This window comes from Oryctolagus cuniculus, chromosome 15 (genome assembly GCF_051225735.1).
Source record: "Oryctolagus cuniculus isolate XC-2025 breed Fujian yellow rabbit chromosome 15, ASM5122573v1, whole genome shotgun sequence".
Classification (NCBI taxonomy): Eukaryota; Metazoa; Chordata; class Mammalia; order Lagomorpha; family Leporidae; genus Oryctolagus; species Oryctolagus cuniculus.
The window spans coordinates 68,606,773-68,630,020 of NC_142881.1; the positions used below are offsets into that span (position 1 = coordinate 68,606,773).

The 23,248-nt window shown below is 57.1% G+C and overlaps 1 protein-coding gene across 2 annotated transcripts in view; it reads right to left on the reverse strand.

Annotated features, from left to right (window-relative positions):
• Positions 1–23,248, reverse strand: part of DLG5 (discs large MAGUK scaffold protein 5) — a 106,931-nt gene that overhangs the window by 77,878 nt on the left and 5,805 nt on the right. Inside the window, exon 1 of one of the 2 annotated variants that reach the window (XM_089314116.1) lies at positions 4,902–4,922. The exons of the other annotated variant lie outside the window; for it this stretch is intronic. The gene's annotated coding sequence lies outside the window, so the exon portion shown is untranslated. Of the gene's footprint in view, positions 1–4,901; positions 4,923–23,248 lie in introns of those variants that run through there. 2 annotated transcript variants of the gene reach the window in all.

Below are 23,248 nucleotides of genomic sequence, written 5' to 3' on the forward strand. Positions count from 1 at the left end.
TCCAGGCTCTGGAGCTTCCCAGGTCCCGCCTGGAAACAACCTGCCGTCATCACCCCACTGGGAGATGTGGGCCTTTCCGCAGCTTCAGCCGATGTCTACCAGGCCTGGCTTCTCCTGACGCTGGAGACCAGGGCAGCTGCACGGGCATGTGACTGCTGCAGTCCCAGGAAGCCCCACAGGTGGCTTCACGCTCTGCTGTCATCGTCTAGAAATCTTCAATAATTTATGAGCAAGGAGCCCTGTGTTTTCTCTCTGTGCCGGGTGCTCTTGCTAAAGCTGCCCAGGGACAAGCCTCTGGCTTATCTCTGCATCCCACAGCAGGCAGCAGCGCGTGACACACACAGTGGGGACGCAGCAAAGGAGGTGACACGCAGTAGGGAGCAGCTGCCACCCAGGCAAGCCATTCACAGGTTGGCAAGCTCACCTGTCTGCCTGTCTCTCGCTGTCTCACACGCAATGGAAACAGTTCCTCGCTCACATCATTTCCAAGAGCTCCGGTCCCCTAGCCCGTGCCACACGTCACTCCCGCAGGGCAGCGCGGTAAAGATCCAAGGACCTACGCAGATGGCGTCAGCACACACGCTCCAGGAGCTCCTCCCCGAGCAGCTGGCTGTGAGCTGATGTGCTGCAAATCTTGCTCCTCTCTGTGTGGCTCCAGAACACAGCAACACCAATCTACTTGCTGGCTGCATAGCCCTGACCAAGGCTCCTAGCAGGAGGCCCAGGGACGAGGAGCTGCAGGGAGATCCCGGCCCCTCCTGCAGGCTGGGCCCTGTCTCTTCCTGTGGGTGGGCTCTGTGACGTGAGCCCACGGTGACCACCCGGCCCTGTCCTCCCAGTCCACACTCCGGGGGACAGACACCCCCACGAGCGGGATGAGGCCTTAGGAAGCCAGGGATACGGCAGCAGATGGAGTCACACCGAATCCTGGCTCCGATCACAGCAGCACATCTGACACGTGCCCTCAATCCCTCTCTACCCCGTGACCCATAAGTGGCCTGCTGGCACCAGCACACGGCCACAAGCCAAGCCAACTTGTGAGAAAAACACTCCGGCCATGCAAAACAAGTGTCACTGGCCCATCAGAGAACAAGGAAGTACCTGGGAAAAGATAAACACAGAGGACACAGGTCTGTCTGGCTCAGGAGCACTTTCTACACACAGGCCCTCAGACGCCACCGGTCACCACGGACAGCCAGGAGATGTAACAGATGGCAGGGACCCTAAAGATCAGGTCATTCACTGCGCTCCTCGGACAGACGGCCAGACTGAGGCTCCAGCCGGGTCAGGCGCTGGCTGTGCTCTGGGAGCCCCACCCCCACCCCGCATGCATGCCCTGGATGCTGCATTGATGCACTGTGTTGCCACTGTTCGTGCGCCACCACCCACAGCACACTGTGCGTTCCAGAGACCAGACCTCTGCAGCCCCAGAAGCTCCCACAGGGCCAGGGAGCCAGGAGGGACTCAGTGGTGGGCGGGCCCTGGACACAGCAGTTCAGAGGCCACCTGGGACACTCAAACGCAGGCTCTGCTCCCAGTGCCAGCCTCCTGCGAATGCAGACCCTGGAAGGCTCAGGGGTTGGGCCCCTGCCACCAGCTCCTGGCTTCAGCCTGGCCCAGCCCCCGCTGCTGAGGGCATCTGGGGAGTGAACCCACGGATGGGAGATCTTTCTCCATCTCTCTCTCTCTGCCTCTCGAATTTTAAAATATTCAAAACCAAAACAGTATGTGTACAAATATAAACAATTTGTCATTTTTTTAAATTAATTTCAAAATGAAAAAATAAAGGGAGTCGGCATTGTGGCGCAATACGTTAGGCTGCTGCCTACAACACTGGCATCCCAGGTGGGTGCCGGTTCAAGTCCCGGCTGCTCCACTTCTGATCCAGATCCCTGCTAATGCGCCTGGGAAAGCAGTGAAGGGTGGCCGGGTACTTGGGCCCCTGCCACCCACGCAGGAGACCCAGATGGAGTTTTGGGCTCCTGGCTTTGGCCCAGCCCAGTCCAGCCGTTGAGGCCATCTGGGAAGTGACCCAGTGGAGAGAAGATCTCTCTCTCTCTCTCTCCCTCTCTCTGTAACTCTGCCTCTCAAATAAATAGATAAATCTTAAGGGAGGGAGGAAGGGGAGAGGGAGAGGCAGCCACACACCCAAGGGCAAACAAAGCTGGCTGTGGAGCCCTGGCTTCCTCCTTTGCGCTCAGACTGAACACCGTGGGTGCTGGATTAAGTCCGGAAGGAACAAAGCTCTCGGTGCGGCAGGGCAGCGTGCTGTGCGGAGGTGGCATGCTGCTGGCTGTGACCACTTGGCCGCCTTCCCCTGAACCTGCTCCCTCCGTTCTCTGCAGCACAGACCTCACTGTGCTGCTCAGCTCAGCTCACAGACCTCCACCTGCCAGCATAGGGCGGCGAGAAGGGGAGAGTGAGGGGGCGCTCTGTCTGCAGCCCCCAGCCAGACCCTCTTCCCCTGGCAGGTGACGCTGTGCTCTGAGGGTGTCCAGAGCTAAGGAGGCCAGTGACCCCACACTACCAGGAGAGGGGAGGAGAAGCTTTGCTTTGGAAGGAGAGGCTCCTGGCCTTTCTCTGTTTTATGTCAAACGACCTGGAGCCCTGTGGGCAATGGGACATTTGAGCCCTGGGTACTTAAAGGAATTTAGCAAGACTGTTCAAAATGTCCAGCCTTGGAGGTGTCAGATTTCAGAGACCGAAGGGATTCAGAACACAGAAGCTTTCAACTTGGAGCCGCTGCAAGAGTCTCCGGGCTGTTGTGACCACAGAGCCTACAGAGAGCAGAGGGGCCCTACACAGCTACCTCACAGGCACAGGCCAATCACCGACAACCAAACCTATACCCCGTATTTTTAAAACATAAAGATGGCCACCAGGCACAACATGCTGGTCAGGAGTCTAACAGGTGCACAGGGCAGTGTGAGCAGGCCCTGTTTCTGGGTGCTGCAGGAGTTGTGTCCTGGTTCCCCACGCACCCTCTGAGAGCGCGATGCACACTTTGGGACCCAGGGAGAGGCATCCTCGTGGCCACACCATTTTTCCCAAATGGGTCAGGAAATTTATCAACGTGGCGTCACAGGCAGAGAGAGAGAGGATAAGACAGCTGGCGCGCCGGCTGCTAGCTGCCGGTGAGTCCAGGTGAACACCGGACAAGAGCTTCCTTACGATCAACTCGTCTGCAGCTCTGAACAGTTTCCAAAGCCAACTCGGAGGAAAAAATCCCAGCACTCAAAATCTGTTTAAAACAGAAGTCTGAAGAAAATCAAATAATCTCACTACTGGGATAAATCTTTAAAAATCACTTTTACTATTTCACTATTTCACTGTTGATTTAAAAATAAGGGGCGCTGGAGCCGGTGCTGTGGCACAGCAGGTTAAGCCACCACTCGCAATGCCGGCATCCCGGCTGCTCCACTTCTGACCCAGCTCCCTGCTAATGTGCCTCATAGCCTCTGGGCTACATGGGAGACCCGAGTGGAGTTCCCGGTCCTGGCTTCTTCATCCTGATCAAGCCCCAGCCGTTGTTGTCACCTGGGGAGTAAACCAGCACATGGACGATCTCTCTCTCTCTCTCTCTCTCTCTCTCCCTCTCTCTCTCTCTCTCCCTCTCTTCCTCCCTCTCTCCCTCTTTCTTTCTGTCTTTCCCTCTCTCTCTGCAACTCTACCTTTCAAATAAATACATCATTTAAAAAGGGGTGGGGGGCCCTGTGGTGTAGCAGGTAAAGCCACCGCTGGCAGTGCTGACACGCCATGTGGGCACCAGTTCAAGTCCTGGCTGCTCCTTTTCCAATCCAGCTCTCTGCTATGGCCTGGGAAAGCAGCAGAAGATGGCCCAATTGCTTGGGTCCCTGCACTTCGTGGGAGACCCAAAAGAAGCTCCTGGCTCCTGGCTTCGGATCAGCACAGCTCCGGCTGTTGCGACCATTTGGGGAGTGAACCAGCAGATGGAAGACCTCTCTCTCTCTCTTTCTCTCTGCCTCTACTCTATAATTCTGCCTTTCAAATAAATAAATAAATCTTAAAAAAAAGAGAGAGGGATGAAAAATAATAAAAAATAAAAATAGGTCAGTCTTGTGTATGCAGCCATGTGCTAAGTACCCAAAAAGGAAACTATTCCTTCTTTTTTTAAGATTTATTTATTTATTTATTTGAAAATCAGAGTTACACAGAAAGGAGAGAGAGAGAGAGAGAGGTCTTCCATCTGATGGTTGACTCCCCAAATGGCCGCAACAGCCGGAGCTGCGCCGATCCAAAGCCAGGAGCTTCTTCTGGGTCTCCCACATGGATGCAGGAGCCCAAGGACTTGGATCATCTTCTACTGCTATCCCAGGCCATAGCAGAGAGCTAGATCGGAAGTGGAGCAGCTGGGTCTCGAACCGGTGCCCATATGAGATGCTAGCACTTCAGGCCAGAGCATTAACCTGCTGAGCCACAGTGCAGGCCCTGGAAAATATTCCTAAAAGAATCTTCTCTCTTAGAAAATTAATGTTTAGGAAAATACATAAAGAGCAACTTTAAAAGAGAGAGAGAGAGAGACAGAGAATCTATGGTACCGCTTCCTAATGGCAGGGTCAAACAATGAAGGTATATGATTCCCAAAGTGAGGGTCTACACCAAGACGGAGACATGGGGAAGAAGTCTGAAAACACGTCACAGCATTTTGGGCTACCCGAGGGTGGCGGGCATTCCCACAGGGCCGCCCTCTCCGTCCCCACTGCCCAAGGTCAGCACAGCCCTGTGGGCCTCCCAGAGATCCACACACGTCCCACGCACAGTCCAGGAACGGGGGCCACCCGGGCCGACTCACGGCCAGCACTGCTGCCAGGAAGCCCTGGCCTCAGACAAGCACCTTCCTCCCAGCAGTCATTGCTGGTGACGAATGACACTCGGCTCACCCAGCGCCACACTCAGGCCCAGCGAGGGGCCCTGCTCTCCGCTTCCGCATCTCCACCTCCCACCACACCTCGAGGCTGCGATTCTCTGGGACTTTGCTCTTCACGGAGCAGGCGGGAGAGAAAGGGAAGCGAAGGGAGGTTGGTGACAAGGTGAGGCGCACGGGGCGGGGCTGCCTGCCTGGGCTCCAGGGCGGGCGTGCAGCAGAGGGACAGCACGGGGGAGCAGGAGAGGCAGAGGCAGCCAGGAGCAGGGCCCAGGAGATGGCGCGCTGAGCTGCCCAGGCCTGCTTAGTAAGGCCAGCAGAGGCCTGCTGCTTCCTGCCAAGAGTTATCTTTTAATCCGACCCCCGGAGGACACCACCTGGCACCCGCGCAGGAGCAGCTCCTGAGGGCACGAGTCACGAGGCTGGGCCCCAGATCTGCGCCTTCAAGCCTGAGCTTGCCCATGCTCCAGAGGAAGTGGCCCCTGCCCCTCCAAGGCCTGGCTCCCGACAGGCCTGTGCACGCCTGGAGGCCCAGCCGGCAGGTGGGGCAGGGGAGGAAGCGGCGGTGCGATGCGGGGCAAGGTCACGGGAAGACCCCAGGAGGAAGGGCTCTGGCTCAAGGCCAGCCCTGGCACGAGTGGGTCCTGGGATCGCCCCCTCCCCAGATGCAGCACAGAGGTGTGCAGCTCCGGGACAGCTGCTGGCTACTGAGCGGGCAGGGGAAGCCAGCAGGGGCTGCTCCTCCACACCTGCTGACGACTTCCTGGCCAAGCTGCCCCCCGTGCCCACCCGCAGGCTGATGTCTGAGGTCTCCGTGGTCCCCCAGGCCGGAGCAGCGACACTAAGACATGGTGAGGTCATTTCTGCCGCACCATGGGCTCTCACGCGTGTCCTTGCAAGCACCTGGATCTCAGGGTTGATGGGAGGTCCGGTTGAGATGAACCACGAGGCCGGTGCCGCGGCTCACTAGGCTAATCCTCCGCCTTGCAGCGCCGGCAACCGGGTTCTAGTCCCAGTCAGGGTGCCGGACTCTGTCCCAGTTGCCCCTCTTCCAGGCCAGCCCTCTGCTATGGCCCGGGAGTGCAGTGGAGGATGGCCCAAGTCCTTGGGCCCTGCACCCACATGGGAGACCAGGAGAAGCACCTGGCTCCTGGCTTCAGATCAGCGCAATGCGCCGGCCGCAGCAGCCATTGGAGGGTGAACCAACGGCAAAAGGAAGACCTTTCTCTCTTTCTCTCTCTCTCTCTCTCACTGTCCACTCTGCCTGTCCAAAAAAAAAAAAAAAGAGATGAACCGCAAACACTTTCCAGGCACACACAGTAAGAGCTGGATAAACGCTGGCTATGGCCACCATGACGCTGCACGACGGCCATTGTGGCCCGGCTTCCTGCCATGCATCCCACTCCCACTCAGCTAGTGCCCGGTTACCCAGGATCCCTTGGGAGCGGCTAGGCCTCACCAGACCACAGCTCAAGCCTTGGCCTCTCCCTCCAGAACCTGTGCCCAGAGCACCAGCAGTGCACGGCGGCAGCCCCGCCCCAGCAGGCTGCCTGTGATGGGCAAGACGCTTCCCCTCAGCCTGGCCTTGGCCCATGCATCCCGCCCACCACCCTACACCCCCAGAGTACCCCCACGAGACCACCACCGTCATCTTCAGGCATGACAGCAAAGGGGCATTAGCTTATCAACTCCACACGCCACAGCCTTCCGGGCTCCCTGTGGCTCAGCACGGGAAAGTCACCCGGTCCCACCCCAACATTCAAAGAAGGAGACAAGTGCTTACTGCGCATCTGACTGCACGCCCAGTTCCCTGCCACGTACTCATGTGGCTCACATCACCAACACAAACTCCTTTTCAAGCTGCCCCATTGCCTGCGTCATACGGGGGACACAGCCAAGGCTCCCGGATAGCCGGCGACCTGTGGGAGCCACACGGCCCAGAAGCAAGGGAAACACACACGGAGGCCAGCGCGGCACGGGCACTCCTTCCTCCCTCAGCTCAGCTCCTCCAACCCTTCCCAGCCAGGCCACCTTCCATTCACCCCCGTGTCCACAGCCACCCAGCAGGCCTGGCTCTTCCCGCCTCACCCATGGGCTCCTGCTCCCCCTGCCCAGAAGGCGTCTCCCTGGCACCTGACGGACTTCAACCCAGCCCTCAAAGCCTGGCTCTGAAGCTACCTCCCTCAGCAGGCTGGCCCTCAGCCCACGCTCCCTTCCTTGGATGGGCCCGGCACATCAGGGCCCAGCTCACTGCCGTGGGCTCCTCGTGTGGGCCGTTCACTCGCTGACACCGCCACAGCGCGGCTGTGTGAATACGCCAAGGAGCACACCCCAGGAGACAGAGGGCAGGCAGAGCAGGCGTGAGCAGCCGTGCAGAGCAGCCCCGCGGCTTGCACCTGCCAGACAGCGCCTCCTCGGCTGCCTGCCCCTGGGCGACTCACCTGGCCTCCCCAGCCCAGTGCAAGGAAGCAGCACGCCCCACACAGCGAGGCCTTGGCCTCCAGGACAGAGACCGTGCAGCTACGAGCGGCAGCACCAGAGGCATCCTGGGCCGTCCTCTGCGTCCTCCCCACGTTGGCTGAGTGGCGCCCCCACACCACCTGACACCCTCAAACCTAGGCACCAGCCGAGGCACACAGACAGCTCCTCTGCCGACCTGGAGAGATGCCAGGGCCTGGGTGGGCCCGGGCCAACAGCTGGCTCCCTAGGGAGGGGCAGAGCGAGGAGCTCTCTGTCCTGACCCACTTCTCCGGACGTTCGCCCCAAAGCCAGCTGTGAGGGCCGTCTCCCCTGGGGACACTGGTAAGACACATGCCAGACAGCACTCGGGCTCAGCAGAGCCACCGCGAAGCCCCCACTTCCGTCTGAGGAAAGAGGCCCGCACAGCCGCATCTCCCAGCTATGGTCTCCCGGCCTGGCTGTCCCTGGACCCGGCCTCAAGTGGCGGCGCTGCCTCAGGTGTGAGGGAACAGGTGTGGCCTGTCTGCGTCCCTTCCAGGGCAGGTGCAGACACCATGTGCCACTTCCCAAAGGCCTCTGTGCAAACGACCTCCTGGGGACCCGACCCCAGAGTCGCCTTCTAGAAGCTGCCCAGGGGGTTCTGAAGGAGCCATGCGAAGAGCACACCTTGAGAAACCCGGCAGCGACTCAGGATCAGCACGGGGCAGCCGGGCAACTTGTATGCACAGCCTCAGCCACGTCCACACCTCTGATGCCCACAGCACCCCTGGCCCGGTCTCAGTGTGAAGAGACAAAGAGGTGGACAGAGACCTGTGAATGCAGGGCTGCACTGCAGTGCCCTTTGTACAGGAAGACGGGACAGCTCTGATCTCTGGTCAAGGGGAACTGGGGACATTAATCTTGACAGGGCACTCATTAAAAACAACCCCCTGGGGGCTGGCACTGTAGCACAGCAGGTTAAGCCAGGACCTACAGCACCAGCATCCCATATGGGCACTGGCTTGAGTCCCGGCTGCTCCACTTCCAATCCGACACCCTGCTAATGCACCTGGGAAAAGCAGAGGAAAATGGCACAAGTGCTCGGGCCCCTGTACCCATGTGGGAGACCTGGAAGAAGCTCCTGGCTCCTGGTTTTGGCCTGGCCTAGCCGCAGTAGTTGTAGCCATTTGGGCAGTGAACCAGCAGATGGAAGATTGATCGATCGATCGATTGATCTCTCTCTCTCTCTCTGTAACTCTGCATTTCAAAAAAATAAATAAGTCTTTTTTTTAAAAAAAAAAAAAAAGACCACCTTTTTACTCTCTAAATCTATTTATTTTTCTTATCTGTTGGAAAGGCAGAGACAGAGACAGACAGGGGGTAGAGAGAGATCTCATCCACGGGTTCACTGATCAGAGCTGTCCCGTCTTCCTATACAAATGCCTGCAACAGCCAGAGCTGGGCCAGGCTGAAGCCAGGAGCCAGGAGCTCAATCTCATTCTCCCATGAGTGGCCGGGACCCAAGCCTTCCACCACCACTGCTGCCTCCCGGGATGCACAGTAGCAGGAAGCTGGAATCAGGCACAGGGCAAGCACTTAAACCCAGGCAACTCCAGGATGGGATTTGGGTGTCCCACGCCGCGTCTCAGCTGCTACCCCAAAGAGCCACCTCCCTTTTCATGCTATGATCAAAAAAAGAGAGAGAGAAAGCCTCCAGTGGCTATCTCTGGTTAATAACGTTACCTACAACTGCTGCTCTGTTTTGTCCCCAGCGTTTTCTAAATGCTCTACAATAACTTGGTTAATCGCATACAGGCTGAGGGTCCCTACTCTGAAAACCCACAATCCAGTAAGGTGCAAAATCCAGAAGCTGCAGAGCCCCGACCCGACGCTCAGAGGGTCTTGGGTTTAGGAGGCTGCAGATTCTGGATTTGCAGAGCAGGGATGCTTCACGGGTAGGGTCTACACCGATGTCCCGGAATCTGGAACACTTCTGGTCTCCTGTGTTTCTTGTGAGGGACACTCACCCTATTGTAATATTTTGTTTCGTTTGCTTTGAATTGCCAGCCCCAAATCTAAAGTCCGAAGCCCAGCTCAGTTAGAGCTGCAAGGGCCGCAGGTGGCGGGGACGAGGAACTGGTGGAGGCACCCCCCGCCGCTCCACCAGCAGGAGCGCGCTGTCTCCCCGAAAGAACGCTGCTCCTGATGCCACATGGGATTTCCCCTTCCTAAAGCAAATTTTGCCTCCTGTGTCCCCGTCCTACGTGTCCCATGACCTGCAGTCCACAGCACAAGGAACTGAGCACGTGTTTTCCTAACTGACTGCCTGGAGGGGTGACCACCCAGAATTTCCACTAGGGCCAGGGTAAGACTATGCATCACTGACGCACATGCGCACTACGGGCGGGTATTTGGCCTCGCGGTTAAGGTGCCTGGGTTTGGGGCAGGCGTTCAGCCCGGCAGGCTTAGCTGCCACTTGGGATGCCCGTGTCACATGTCAGAGTGCCTGGTTCAAGTCCTGGCTACTCCACTTCCCATCCTAGGAGGCAGGAGACAATGGCTCAAGTGCTTGGGCCACATGCCAGACCCAAATAGAGTTCTTGGCTCCTGACTTCAGCTTGGCTCAACCCTAGCTATTACAGGCATCTGGGAGTGAACCAGCAGATGGAAGATTCTCTCTCTCTCTCTTGCTCGCTCTCTCGCTCTCACTCTGTCGTGCTGCCTTTAAAGTAGATAAAAATCCAGAGACATTCAGGACAATAATAAAAGAGCATTCTCGGCCTGGGGACGAGCTCTGGCTCCTAACTCCACCTCCTAATGTCCTGGGAGGCAGCAGCAGCGACAGCTCAGACAACTGGATCTTAGCCATCGCACGCGGGAGACCTGGATCGAGTTCCGAGCTCCAGGCTTCAGCCCCAGTTGTTGTGAGCATTTGGAGAGTGAACCACCAGACAGACGCTCACTCTTCCACCTGTTCATCTCTATCTCTTCCTCTGTCTGCCTCTCAAGTAAATAAAAAAAATAAAAAAAAAAGTAAAAGTAAACTAATCAAAGACCAGGTCACCTGTTGCTCCTGCAATCACCTAGATCATTAAAATCATCCATGTCCCTAGTGTGCCACCTGTGCCATGAACCACGCTGCCCACCCCCAGCCTTTCTCAGCCTCTGACACCGCGGATTACCCTACTGAGGCCACGCTGAGGTTGCCAGCTCTGCCCAGACACACAGACGCCACGGTGCCAGGAGCCGAGTGACAGCCGAGGGCCCTGCCTCAAAGATAGCAGCGTGTCTTCTCCGCTCCCTCTCGTGTTTCCTTTTACTTCTCATTTCCCTTCCTGCGCCTATGGGCGCCCCTCCTCTTCTGTCTGTCTGCTCCTTTCTGCTCGTGCAACCCAGGGCACTGTTTCTGCATTCATTTACATACCAGCTCTGCCTTACCCATCTCGCCGCATTTTTTACCTTCCCCTGAGCACCGCTGGGCTTCAAGACACATCACGGTCGCACTGGCGGCCTGCCCTGCTCTCCACCCTCTACACCCCTCCTGCGGCACTGCCGTGAGCATCCTGGACCTTCCCCGCGGGCCCTGCAGAAACAGGAGCTGGTGGCTCAGGACAGCCGTGCAGCAGGGGTGGCACACCCACCTGCCACCGACAGTTTCCAGCTTCCAGTCCCCATCAGTCTAAGAGGTAGAAAGGGATCCTGTGCCTTCCTGAGTGGAAGGCCGCCTGAACCACACCTGCCAGGGGAGAGACGAGAAAAGCACCCGTCACAGGAGTGAAACAGAGACAACTGCTCATTAATAAAAGTCTCCATCACGGGACCTCACCACCTGGAGTCGCCACGCACTGGCCCACAACATGCTGTCCATGCCCCCTGCTGCTGCTGGCTGAGGCTCCCCACAGGAGGCTGGCTGTCCAGAGGTGGGCAGCAGTGACGCAAGCCCCCTCTGATCTTGCCACCCTCTTGTCTGCAGTCCTGTGGTCCTGTGACCCACGCCACATGGCACTCACCGCGTGATCCAACAGCACCTGAAGCCGTGTGCTCGCTGAGTCCCAGCAAGGGTAAGCTATTCTCAAGGTTGCTAAACATTTACCCTAAGTCTCTACGCACAGCTCATCACGGACCAGGAACCGAGAGTCTGCAAACCAGCCTAGGGCTGTAGACCACACCCTGAGTGTGGGATTGTGTGGGAAACAAATGACCATGGCCCAGGCAATAAAGACCACAGCCCGTGCGCACACGGGCTCATGGTGCCAGGCCCTGCCCTGCACACTTCCCATCGGCAGCTCATTTAATCCTCGCTCGCAATACAAAGCCGTCTCACTGACTCCACTGCACGGATGAGGAAACAAACAAAGGCAGAGAATGAAAGTGACTTGTCCAGGGTCACCCTCGGGCAGAGCCATGATTTAGGCCCAGTACCTTGGCTCTGATCCGCCCCCCTAAACTGATCCCCAAGTCACCTGGCCTCCGCCCCCACCAGGTCCTCATTTTTAGATCACTACCTCTCAAGGGCTGCTGGTACGATGGAACGAGAAAACAGACCGTGTGCTTATGCAATGCTGATGCCTAGCATGTGCACACCTGTCACCTGCATGTGTGCCATCGACCTGCAACACACACCGACCCGGCACTGCCTGCATGCGTGTGCCGTCTACCTGCAACACGTACCTGCCTGGCACTCCAGTGACGCCTAGCGTGTGCACATGTCACTACCTACATGTGTGTGCCGTCTACCTGCATCACGCACCTGCCTGGCACTCCAGTGACGCCTAGCGTGTGCACATGTCACTACCTACATGTGTGTGCCATCTACCTGCAACATGCACCTGCCTGGCACTCCAGTGACGCCGAGCGTGTTCACACGCCACTGCCTACATGTGTGTGCCATCTACCTGCAACACGTACCTGCCTGGCACTCCAGTGACGCCTAGCGTGTTCACATGCCACTACCTACATGCGTGTGCCATCTACCTGCAACACGTACCTGCCTGGCACTCCAATGATGCCTAGCGTGTGTACATGCCACTGCATGGTGTATGTGTGCCATCGACCTGTAACACACGCCTGCCTGGCACTCCAGCTCCAGAAGGGAGGCGGCATCACAGATCCCGTGGAAGACAAGAGGACACCAGGCCTGGAGAGGCTAGGTGAGGTGGCCATGGGGACACCAATGGAGAGCATGGTCACTCACGACTTCACTCCTCGGCCACTCCCTGCACCCCACAGAGAAGCCCACTGCAGGGACTGCATCTCCAACTCCCCAGAGGCCTCACTCTCTCATCTCCAGCATCTCAGCTTTCACTCTCAGACTCCCAACAGGAAAAAGCCAGCTTTGCAAACCCACCAACAACTCACACAAGCCCACCCACACCTGGGAGAGCCAGCTGGCCTGTACTCTGACCCACTCACCGCTGGCCACGGGGCCCTCTTCACATGACACAGCCCGCCCCTGAGCCCGCTCCTCCTTCCAGGCCCAGGGAGCAGGGCTGGAAGCAGCAGCCAGGCCTGCCCCGTCTTGCATGGGCGGCAGCCAGAGGCTCTCCCAGCGCCTGCTCAGCGAATGCAGGAGCAAGGCTGCCATCAAGCCTCCAGCAGCAGCCTGCCCCTCCCAGCCCTGTGCGTCCCCCGCTCACTGGACATCCTCCTTCCTTGGGTGCCCCAAGTCTGGGCAGCAACATCTGTCCCGCTCCATCTACACTGCCACCATTCGCAATGTAACAGACTCAGGGCGCCTTGAGTCAGCCAGGCAGAGGACCTCCCAGAATAGACGGGGCCATCGCAAAGGAAAACTTCCAGCAATCCCGACGACATGCGCCCCAGCCAAGAGAACAAACCCAGGCCAAGGGTGCAGCACTGGTCTGCAGTGTCCCCCAGGGACCACAGCACCGTTCTCATCTTTGTGTGCTCGGCACTTGTGCAGAGCCTACAGGAGCAGGGCCGAGGCGGCAAGTTGCAGGGACAGACTGATGGATCCAAAACCTGGGTCTGAATCTGCCCGGGGTCCACACCCAGATGCGGGCACCAGGGCCAGCCCCGCAGGGTTGAGGGAGAAGCCTCCACATGCAGGAGGCTGAGGGCAAACAGGAGGTCAGGGCAGCTGGTCGCTGGCTTGCTCCTTCTCCCGGGGCCCACAGTACTGGGGGAGTGGGGCACAGTGAGACACACACAGGGGGTTTGCAGCTCTGGCAGGAATGAGTGAAAAACACACCGGCATGCAGACACTCAGCACCCCGAGCAGTGCCGCCACGGCTCTGCGGCTTTGTCAGAAGAAGGACCCAGAACCGGCAAGTTTTGGTTTTGTTTACTTTCTTGCCCATTTCCTGGATCCAATTCCCACTGAGGTTGGCCATCAGGGTGCGTCCCAACTCAGCGCCCAGGGACCTTTATCCTCTTATCTTTATCAAAGGCTCTGTCCAGAGGCTGGGGCCTCTCCCTGCCCAAGCTCTGTCCTGTGACTAAGCACTGAGCAGGCACGGCCTCAGCACCCTGAGGTTTTGCTGCATCATAAGTGAAGGCGACACGGAGGTCCTGCCAATGGCAGACCCACTGTGACTCAGCACTAGATGTAGACGTGCCGGCCCCATCACGAGACAGGTGCCCAGAAGGAACGACTCTGTGATACAACGGCCTAGGACACCACAATCTCAGCATGGACTTTCATGGGGCGGGGTGGGGGCGGGGAGCACACGCGGTCTCTACAAGGACACCCACAAGGACCCCGAAGCTTGCCCGGCCCCGCAGAGAAGCTGCCGGGCTCCCCTGACGAGATCACGCAAGTACTAAGTGCACGGGCTTGTAACAGGTTGTGTTCGACGATCAGGAACGGGAGGGCAGTCCGTGCACAGGGAGCCCTGTTACCTGCCCACCCTCGTGGTAAAGGCTGGTGGCAGTTAAGGCAGGCCCACGTCAGGACAATCCAGCACCCACACGGAGACTCCCCAGCCAGCCGCCTCCAGTCTGGGAAGAGGCCTGGATCCCACAGGAGGCTCAGCCAGTCACCTGTGTCTCTGGACCACTGCTTCTCATTTGTAAAACATGGAGTATGGGCAAAGAGGTCTCTAAGATCCTGTCCAGCCACAGGGCTCACACACAGCAGGTAAGAAATGCAAGCCGGAAAGAAAGGTCTAGCCAGAGATGAGGGAAAGGGGGAGGGAGGGAGAGGGGGAAGGAGGGGAGGAGGAGGGAAAGGAGGGGGCAGGAGATGGAGGGGGAAGAGGGAGAGAGAGACAGGAATGGGGGAGGGGGAAGGCAGGGAAGGGGGAGAAAGGGAAGAGGAGTGGGGAGAGGGAGAGAGAAGCAGGGAGAGGGAGAGACAAGGAGAAGAAGAGGGAGAGGGGAGAGAGGGAGAAAAGAGAGAAAGAGAGAATTATTTGGAGTGAAAACAGAAGCTACCGTGACGCTAAAAAGGTCACTATTTTCTTAAAGAATTAAGGCATCCTAAGTACACTTCTTACACTGCAATACAGAAATACACACAGTTCCTTTCCCTTTGTTTCATCTTCTTACTCAACACTGGCTCGGGGGGGGGGGGGGGGGGGCTGGGGTGCAGCAGGTTAAGCTGCGGCCTTCGATGCCAGCACGCCAGTTTGAGTCCCAGCTGCCCTGCTTCTGATCCAGCTCCCTGCTCATGTGCCAGGGAAGGCAGCAGATGATGGCCCAAGTACTTGGGTCCCTGCACCCAGGAGGAAGACACAGATGGAGCTCCCGGCTCCTGGCTCTGGCCTGCCCCTGCTCTGGTTTTCATAAGTATTTGAGGAGTGATGGAAAAATCTCTTTCTCTTTGTCTCCCACCCTGTCTCTGTCACTCTGTCTTTCAAATAAATAAATAAATCTTAAAAAAAAAAATACTGGCCAGACAGATCTTCACCACATTTGGACAGTAGCTTGGCAGTGGCCAAAATGTCACACAAGGGGCATGTGGGGTTCCCAGGGGCCATGCTGAGGAGCGAGACAAGCGCTGAAGTGGATTCAAGGAGACTCAGGGCTGCCCAAGAGCCAGTTCACATCCATAAAATCCCTGGGCAGAGAACACAGCCTGGCTGGAGACAGCCACCGGGGTTCAGTCACGGCCGACCTGGGCCACAGTGCACTGCTGCTTCCCACGCAGGGGGCGCCAGAGACCCCGCAGCAGGTGTCCTATTAGGGGGCTGAATTATTCACCAATTGCAAATGGTCCTCTTATGCAGTGCAGGGTAAGGTTAAAAAAAGAGAGAGAGAGAGAGTATTTTTCAGAAACAGGTACCGAGTGACGGACTGATTGGGCTTCACGCCACACCTCCCCACATCTCCATCCTGGGTAGCAGACAGGGTTTTTTATTGGGCACGCTGTGGTCACACGTCCTTTGGAGACACGGACACCTAGCAGGAGGCAGGTGGAGACGGGGTGCCGGAGGGCACACAGGGTCCAGCCATGCCCGGCAGCCTCGCTGACCGGGGTGGGGCCGGGCTCCCCAGGAGCCTCTCTCTCCCACAGCTGCAAACAGAAGGTCCAGGCCGAGGATTTCCAGGCCGTGTTCTGCAGAACCCTGCTGAGGGGCCTCACCGGAGTCCCAGGGTAAGGGGGCCGCGCTCTGGACTCCCAGTCATCACGGGACCCCTTGTGGTCTCTTACACCGCTCATTTCACCTGCAAGTCTCTTTACCTTGAACAAGCAGCCCGCAGCCAGAACTAACAAGCCACATGGACACGGGCCCTTCACCCGCTGTTTCACAAGTGTCTGCAGGGGCCCTGTGAGGGAAACTGAGGCTGGACCCATCCAGTCCCTGCACATGGCACACTCAGGAGGCCACCCAGCACACACCACCCCACAGGCAGGTGGCACCAAACATCGTAAGAGTTCTTCCTGCCGGCACTGCAGCTCACTAGGCTAATCCTCCGCCTTGTGGCGCCGGCACACCGGGTTCTAGTCCCGGTTGGGGCGCTGGATTCTGTCCCAGTTGCCCCTCTTCCAGGCCAACTCTCTGCTGTGGCCCGGGAGTGCAGTGGAGGATGGCCCAAGTGCTTGGGCCCTGCACCCCATGGGAGACCAGGAGAAGTACCTGGCTCCTGCCATCGGATCAGCGTGGTGTGCCGGCCGCGGCGGCCATTGTGGGGTGAACCAATGGAAAAGGAAGACCTTTCTCTCTGTCTCTCTCTCACTGTCCACTCTGCCTGTCCAAAAAAAAAAAAAAAAAGAGTTCTTCCTGAAACAACCTAGGCCAGGGGAACTGCCTGCGATTACGAAACTATCAACAAAACGCAGCCAGCAGCCCTTGTTAAATCTTGATTTGAACAAACCACCCGTGAAAGGACCTTTCTGAGACAAGGAAAACTGAACGTCAACTGGGTACTGGATTACATTAAGATATTATTGTTAATATTGCTGTTTTGTTCAGGCCTTATCTCCTAGGAACACATCCTTTAGTAAGTATGGATGAAGTGAGGCATGCGATTTGGTTTTGGTGCTTTTTTTTTTTTTTTTTTTTTTTTTTGACAGGCAGAGTGGACAGTGAGAGAGAGAGACAGAGAGAAAGGTCTTCCTTTGCCGTTGGTTCACCCTCCAATGGCCGCCGCGGCCGGCGCGCTGCGGCCGGTGCACTGCCCTGATCCAAAGGCAGGAGCCAGGTGCTTCTCCTGGTCTCCCATGGGGTGCAGGGCCCAAGCACTTGGGCCATCCTCCACTGCACTCCCTGCCCACAGCAGAGAGCTGGCCTGGAAGAGGGGCAACTGGAACAGAATCCGGCGCCCCGACTGGGACTAGAACCCGGTGTGCCGGCGCCACAAGGCGGAGGATTAGCCTAGTGAGCGGTGGCACCGGCCGCGCTTTGTTTTTAAATACCACAGGGGCCAGCGCTGGGGCACAGCAGGTTAAGCTGTCACCTGCGACGCCAGCATCCCGTACGGGAGTACAGGTTCAGGGCCTAGCTGCCCTAGTCCCAATCCAGCTCCCTGCTAATGCATCTGGGAAAGCAGCAGGAGATGGCCCAAGTACTTGGATCCCTAGATAGAATCCCAGGCTCCTGACTTTGGCCTGGCCTGGCCCCAGCTGTTGGGCCATCTGGGGAGTGAACCAGCAGATGGAATATTACTTTCTCTTTGTCTCTCCTGTCACTCTGCCTTTCAAATAAATAAATATATCTTTTAAAAAAAAAAAAAAGAAGCAGAGTTACAGAGAAGCAAAGGCAGAGGCAGAGAGAGAGAGAGAGAGAGAGAGAGAGAGAGAGGTCTTCCATCTGCTGGTTCACTCCCCAAATGGCTGCAACAGCCAGAGCTAGGCCGATCTGAAGCCAGGAGCTTCTTCCGGGTCTCCCAGGCAGGTGCAGGGGCCTAAGGACTTTGCCCATCTTCTACTGCTTTCCCAGGCCACAGCAGAGAGCTGGATTGGAAGTGGAGCAGCCGAGACTCAAACCGGCGCCCAATGGGATGCCAACACTGCTGGCAGCGGCTTTGCTTGCTACACTGCAGGGCCAGCCCCCAATAAATAAATCTTAAAACATAAAATATCACAGCAAGCAAAAAGTTGTTGCGGAGGTAGGTGAAGGCTGCATGGGTGTTCCTTGCATTTTCCTGTCTCTTTATACATGTCTTTGAAAGACTGATGAGGGAAAGTTCAAAAGGAAGGAGAGTGAGGAAGAGAGGGTTTTTTTTTTTTTTAAATTTTACAGGTAGAGTTATAGACAGTGAGAGAGAGAGACAGAGAGAAAGGTCTTCCTTCTGTTGGTTCACTCCCCAAATGGCTGCCATGGCCAGCGCTGTGCCGATCCGAAGCCAGGAGCCAGGTGCTTCCTCCTGGTCTCCCATGCGGGTACAGGGCCCAAGCACCTGGGCCATCGTCCACTGCCCTCCCGGACCACAGTAGAGAGCTGGACTGGAAGAAGAGCAACCGGGACTAGAACCTGGCACCCATATGGGATGCCAGCTCCGCAGGCGGAGGATTAACCAAGTGAGCCACGGCGCTGGCCCTGAGAGGTCTTTTCTTAAGAGCTCCACTCTGCCTCCCAGCCTCTCCTGTCTTTCAGCTCACGTTCAGTTCTCTGGGGTCAAAGAGAATCAGGCCTCCATTTGCCCTGTGTCCGTGTGAAAATGGGCATCTTGTAAAATCCCCATATAAAATTTCCCCAAGGTCCTTTCTAGGCCAAACTCCTCAGAGGTCACGGGGACGCCCTCCTTGAGCTGTGGACTCCAGGAGGCAGGTGCTTGGCCTGGTGGCTAAGACACCCACATCAGAGTACCTGGGTTCAAGTCCCAGTTCTAGTTTCCTGCTAGTGCAGGCCTGGGAGGCAGCAGGAACCAGGTCCCTGCCCACCACGTGGGAGACTTGGAATGTGTTCCCAGCACCCTTTCTGGCCATTGTGGGTATCTGGGGAGTAGACTGGTGGGCAGGAGCTCTCTGCCTCTCAAACTAGAGCGACAACAATGTAGGCTTCAGGACCAAAGCAGTGCAACACAGAAGCGTGGGCCTCCTCGTCTGTGGCCACTGCAGATCCCTCCCTCGGGCAGCTGTGGCTCTATCCCCAAGTGCTGCCCGTGCCTGTGACACCGCCTGACCACACGCACAGGCTGAGGGCTGGCTCTGCACTCGGGGGCCCTGTCTTCCTGTAAGGCACCTCCATCCTCGCCACAGCCCAAGGAGGAAAACACGGGTACGCGTCAGCCCTGCCTCCACGGATTGGGACAAGAGCGCTCAGGAGGTGATGAGACTTGCTGAAATCACCCAGCGTGGGGTGGGAGAGCCAAGATTTGAAACCCTGGTTGCAGGCGTTCCCGAGAGTGGGCTGGTGACACTCAGCTGTCTCTAGCCCCCGGGCCTTACCCCCCTCCCCCACTCCAAGCCCATCAACTATGTGCAGGCAACCGGGGTCATTCACCCGAGTCACCTGTCCTCCCAGAAGTAACACATATTCCCAGGGCAGAGACCATCCTCCCCGCTCCCCAGTCCAGGACGTGCCCAGTGCTGAGTCCGTGCCGTCTCCAGACCTACAGCAGACAAATGGCCGGGGACCCCAGAAACCCAGCGCACTCAGGCCCAGAGAAAAGCATGAGAGACTGAACCATCTCCAAGGATAATGACCAGGAAATCAGGCTTCATCTCCGCCGAGTCCCATCGGGAGAGGGGAGGACTGAGGCCGAGCAAGAACAAAGCATCTGAAAAACAACCGCTCTCGGCTCCCGAGAATCACAAGCACTCTCCCGGCTGGTATCAGAACTTCAAGTTCAAGGCCTTGGTGCCACAGGGAGAGCACCCGGGGAAATGCACATAACAGTAAACAGGGCCGGCGCTGCGGCTCAATAGGCTAATCCTCCACCTTGCAGCGCCGGCACACCGGGTTCTAGTCCCGGTTGGGGCGCCGGATTCTGTCCCGGTTGCCCCTCTTCCAGGCCAGCTCTCTGCTGTGGCCCGGGAGTGCAGTGAAGGATGGCCCAGGTGCTTGGGCCCTGCACCCCATGGGAGACCAGGAGAAGTCCTGGCTCCTGCCATCGGATCAGCGCAGTGTGCCAGCCGCAGCGGCCATTAGGGGGTGAACCAATGGTAAAGGAAGGACCTTTCTCTCTGTCTCTCTCTCTCACTGTCCACTCTGCCTGTCAAAAAAATAAACAGTAAACAGTATCCATTGCCGCTCCAGGTCCCTGTGGCAGAGCCAAAGCTTCCGCAGGGGGCCACTCCTCAGAACACGGATGTTGCAAGCCACTCCATGAAAAAAAAAAAAAAGATGTGTGGTCAAATCCACCAGGGAACCACTGCTCTGGTGAACTCTCACAAGGCCAACAGTGCGAGAGCTGCTCATGGCCCAAACCCATGTGACCGCAGGGGCCGCTTGGCAAGCAACACCACTGACATCCCCGCAAAGCAGGGTTCAGAGGATGTGTCCCTGGGAAACGCAGACCTCGGCCTCTTACAAAGAAAAATCACCATGGCCTGGTTACCCTGCGCGCAAGACTGAGAGACCAAACCAACCCCGCACGGGAGGAGGAGGAGGAAGAAGTGTCTACAAGGCAGAAATAACTCACATACTTCAGGGTCTTTGGGGATGAAGATATTAACACGGACAATGTGTGAACACCCCGTTAGCGGCCAGGCAGGAATGCTGCTGGGATTGCCTGGCTAACTCCTGGCCCAAAAGTCGCACAGGTGACCGCTGGAACCACACTGCTTCCTCTAAGTCCACAGGAACAAGCCTGAGACTCTCAAAAGGCATTTGGAGAGAAACACACGCACGCACGCACGCACGCACATACACTTTTTAGAAGACAAATGGAAAGAAAATGTTGGAACCAGGACTCCCAGCCAGGCCACTCATCCTAGCACAAGGTGCCACGGACAGCACGGACTTTATGAATCAAAACTCAGTCCAGCAGTTCCTCAAAAAGTTACACCCAAGAACTACTATGTGATCCAGCCATCCAATTTCTAGGTATCAACCCCAAAGAAGTGAAACCAGGAAAGACAGTCACCCAGCCATGCCCGTGGCAGCATCCCGCAGCAGCAAGATGGTGGCAGCCACGCAAGCTCCCAGCAGCAGATGAATGGGGAAATGAGACGTGGCATGTACGCAGAGCAGGGCATTACTACCTTTCAGAAACCAAACTCTGGCAACTGCTCTGAGACGCACGAACCCTAAGGACGTTATGCTAAGAGAATAAGGTAGTCACAAAAGAGACAAATACCATATCGACTTCCACTTACAAAAGGAGCCTAAAGAACCCACATCCCGCATCAGAGTGCCTGATTTGAACCCTGCTTCCTCCACTTCCAATCCAGCGTCCTGCTAACGCTCACCCTGGGATGGCTTGGGTAACTGGGTTCCCTCTCAGGCTCGTGGCTCCAGCCCCAGTCATCACGGGAATCTGGGGAAGGAACCCATGCATGGGAGCGCTCCCTCTCTTTCTGTCTCTCTGCCTCTCAAATATATAAATGGTTAAAATAGCAGAATTTTGGGGCTGGTGCCATGGTGCAGGTTAATCCTCCACCTGTGGCGCTGGCATCCCATGTGGGTGCCAGTTCTAGTCCTGGCTGCTCCTTTTCCGATCCAGCTCTCTGCTATGGCCTGGGAAAGCAGTAGAAGATGGCCCAAGTGCTTGGGCCCCTGCCCGCTTGGGAGACCTGGAAGAAGCTCCTGGCTCCTGGCTTCGGATCGGCACAGCTACGGCCATTGTGGCCATTTGGGGAGTGAACCAACAGAAGCAAGACCTCTCTCTCTGTGTCTCTTCCTCTCACTTTCTGTAACTCTACCTCTCAAATAAATAAAAATAAAATCTTTAAAAAAAAATAGAATTTTATGCTACGTATATTTTGCCATAATTAGTGTTCACACGGTAAATGGAATATTATATACACTTTACCATGATTCTTTTAAAACAGCTAAGGGGTTACGAACTGAACATCAGGTCAAGAGTCAACCTGTAACAACTCACAAAGGATTTAAGCGGGCCGATCCCCAATCAGGGAGCATCTCTATTTAGTTCAAAATGCCTCTGTTGCACTGTGGTGGGGCCGTGTCTCGAAGGGAGCAGAGACAGGCAAGCTGCCCTGGGCGCCCAGCAAAAAGGGACCCCGTTTCCTGCAGCTCGGCCCCATTCAAAATTCCTCTCGGTGAGCACCGCTCCTGCTCTGGGACTGCTGCTTCTGCAGCTCACACCTTCCAGGATGACAGCCCCTCCCCCTCGGGCCTGCAGGACACGCACGCAGGGGGCTTGCAGTGGAGTGGGACAGAAAACTGGGACAAAATATTTTTCCTACTCCGCTTATTGTTCAGGAAATGAAAAGCCAGAGTACCAAAAACGACTCGACGCTAGTATTAAATCGGATGAGCGGTAATGGGGGTGTGAAGCCGTGAGGGGAGCCAGCAAGCTGGTCCAAGTCCATCACCGCCCTGCTCCGCACCAAATGCCACCCGGGAAGCGCTCAGAAGGCCTGCACCACCCCAGGCAGCGCCCCACCTCCGAGCAGGCTCAGCCAAGGTCAGGGTGTTGCACTGAGCAGCGGATCCCAGCCAGCGCTCTTTCGAGGACACCAAGCTGACATTCAAATTCCAAGTATGGAAAGGGAAAGACTCCAATTCTCCAAGAGGCAATACGGGCACTCCACATGGCTGCTGGCAGCCAGCCCCACGCTGCCAGCACCTGACGGGCGACCTTGGGGACGTCAGACACCAATGTCACACCGCCTGCTCCACCACAGCCGCACTGTGGGTGGTGACGTCTGGGGGTGCGCATCTGGGGCTCCCTCGCGCCTTCTTCCTCTCTCACAGCCTCCTGCCACTGTGAAGTCACCACTCAGGAATCCAGAGGATCTGCATGGGGATGCCCCATTCACTCTACACACAGCTGACTGCTCATCCATTCAACAAAAAGCTACTCAACACCTCGCCTGAGCTACTCCGCCCAAGAGGGACATCCTCTGCTCCTGACGACCCACAGCCCCAGGAGGAGCACCCTGACACCTGCTCAGCCTGCTCTCCAGGGCGCTCTCCCAGGAGCCTGGCTCTCCCTGGAAGCTGTCTCCGGCCTCCTGCGGCCTCTGTTCTTGTGCTGTGCTGTCCCCACGGTGACGGAAGGTTCCTCCTGTCTTCTTACCACTGACTGTCAAACAGCTTCATGAAGCAGCTGGCACTGGAATTACCCTGTGCAGTAGGAGATGAGCTCAGACAGGCTAACTGTCCCGCTCCAGGGACGGGTCCCCAACCACAGCCTTCCCCTCCCCCTCCCCCACCGGGCAGCTCCGAGGAAGGGCCAGTCGTACTCCTCCAGCCCTGGCCAGACACAGGACCTGGCCAGGCCAGTCACAGCCCTTCCGGGAGGTTTTGCTGCCTTTCCTCTCTGGTGAGCAGCTGTGAACATGAAGCCCAGAGGGGCCTGAGGCCACCTTCCAGGCCCATGGGAAAAGCCCATAGCACGCAGGCGGTCACCCTCCCCTGTGCATCCCCAGGCTGGGGAACACTAAAA